This window comes from Propithecus coquereli, unplaced genomic scaffold (assembly GCF_000956105.1).
Source record: "Propithecus coquereli isolate 6110/MARCELLA unplaced genomic scaffold, Pcoq_1.0 Scaffold291, whole genome shotgun sequence".
In the NCBI taxonomy this organism is placed as follows: domain Eukaryota; kingdom Metazoa; phylum Chordata; class Mammalia; order Primates; family Indriidae; genus Propithecus; species Propithecus coquereli.
In genome coordinates, this window is record NW_012148519.1 from 3067764 (window position 1) to 3070256 (window position 2493).

Below are 2493 nucleotides of genomic sequence, written 5' to 3' on the forward strand. Positions count from 1 at the left end.
ATAAAATGTGATATATGTATACCATGGAGTTCTACTCAGCCACAAAAAACAATGGTGATCTAGCACCTCTTGTATTATCCTGGATAGAGCTGGAGTCCATTCTACTAAATGAAAGAATGGAAAAACAAGCACCATATGTACTCACCATCAAATTGGTATTAACTGATCAACATTTATGTGCACATATAGCAGTAACATTCACTGGGTGTCGGGCAGGTGGGAAGGGGGAAGAAGGGATGGGTACATTCATACCTAATGGGTGCAGTGTGCACCGTCTGGGGGATGGACACGCTTGAAGCTCTGACTTGAGTGGGGCAAAGGCAATATAGGTAACCTAAACATTTGTACCCCCGTAATATGCTAAAATAAAAAAAATAGCCACGGGGAGGAAAAATCTACAGGAAAAAAATGTTTTTAACAATGTCTGTCCAATCAGAGTCGTAGTGGTCTGCCTTATAAATCAGAATTAAGAGGGGTCTGCCAATTTGCCTGATATTTCCTATTGTTAGAGAGTTGAACAAGAGTGTGGTTTTTCTTGTAGCCATAGGAATTTAGGAAGTTGCCTTGCCAGCTGAGCCCTGAAGCCTTAGGTAACTTGTTTCCTTAACGTTAGGGTCCATCTTAGTTGGTCTCTAAGATCACAAGACAGTTTTTATCCAAGGTTATATATACGGCCAATTCAAATTATGCCCTCTGTATCATTTAAACATTGATGAAACTAATTTTTGGTCCTTGTCAGTAGTTTTCCTTTCTTGTATCTTTAATTATAAATATCAGCTCAAGATTCCAGGATAAATAGTGGGGGTTCTAACGTATAATTGTTAGTGAATAGAGCATTATGGAGAATAGAAATGAAACAAGTAAATTCCTTCTGTTAAAGGGATTTTGTTACATTTTGGCTAAATAGACAATAGAATTATACATTAATCAGAAAGCAGTTATAAAGTAGCACTAAAGGATCAAAGATAAAAGGTGATCATACTTAATGGGTTGCTTGGTACAGTGCTGGTTTACCTTTTTTTTTTTTTGTTATATTAGTATAGCCTATTTCATAAAGGTGTCCTGGTAAAGAGGATAAATTTTATGGCCATCTATTAGTTTCAAGAGAATGAAAAACTAAAGGAAAATAATCACTATGTCTTCAGGATGTTTGCTGGACTTGGGAATGAGCAGAGGGACCCAACATAATAAACAACTGCACAGACTTAGAATTTTGAATAGAAATTATGGGAAAATGCTGCTTTATTTATTTTTTAAAATTTTCCTTTTTAGAGACAGGGTCTTGCTCTGTCACCCAGGCTAGAGTGTAGCAGTATAATCATTGTTCACTGCAGCCTCAAACTCCTGGGCTCAAAGCGATCTTTCTCCCTCAGCCTCTGAGTAACTGGGACTACAGGCACGTGCTACCCAGAGGGGGTCAGGAAAATGCTGTTTTAGAAATCAGTTATTTAGTAATATTCAGGATGGACAAAAGGCATGCACTAATTGTAATTAAATAGATGTGAGGTGATATGACCTTGGATTATGTTGGTTTTGCTATTCTACAAATTTTGGAATTCTATTTTTTAGGAGATTACTAAAAAGGTAGTGTTCAAAAATTTCAACCTAATGAATGCATCAAAGAAAGTCTATATAGTGAGTAATTAATGTATTTTTACCTCACAATTGGAGGATTTTAGAGAAATGTGAAAGGGGTTTCTTTTAACCTGTTTTTCTTTTTACTTCACTGAAAATTAAAATCTTAATGTTCACCATAGTTGTATGTGAAAGCAGATTTCCTCACTGCTGAAATCACCTGATCATTATCCAAGTGTTTCTGGTGGGCTGGGTAAGCAAGGCAATGGCTTGTTCAAAGCTAAAAAAAAAAAATCCTAATCATACCAAAATAAAAAGAACAAAGTACACACTGACCTAGAAATTTGATTTGCATTTGGATAGCTCCCTGATTGTTCTCTGGGGACTTTTGTTTTTTGTTCTGCAGGGCCATAGGAGAGGCAGTCTTAGTCATTAGTAATTTATTATAATGAGTGATGGTACCAATTGGAAGAACAAAGAACTCTAGCTTGAAGTTGCTCGTTTCTACTAAAAATGAGTTTCCTAGCTGGGATTGCACAGTGTCAAGAACAAAGAGTTTGTTGAAGAGTTTCCTTATGTCTCAATATTTTGAAGTGACTCATGAGCTGGTAATACGTACTAAGCACCCACAAGTTACTTCCATTCAAAAACATCACCACAAGTTTTATTTTATCTCTACTTGAGGGCTCATAAGAAACTATCACACCATCTTTATGGCAAAGAAAATGGAGTACTTAGAACTGGTTGATAATTCACTTGGAGAATTTTTTTTTTTTGAGACAGAATCTCACTCTGCCTCCTGGGCTAGAGTGCAGTAGTGTCATCATAGCTCACTGCAACCTCAAACTCCTAGGCTCAAGCGATTCTCCTGTCTTAGCCTCCTGACTACAGGTGTGCACCACCACGCCTGGCTAATTT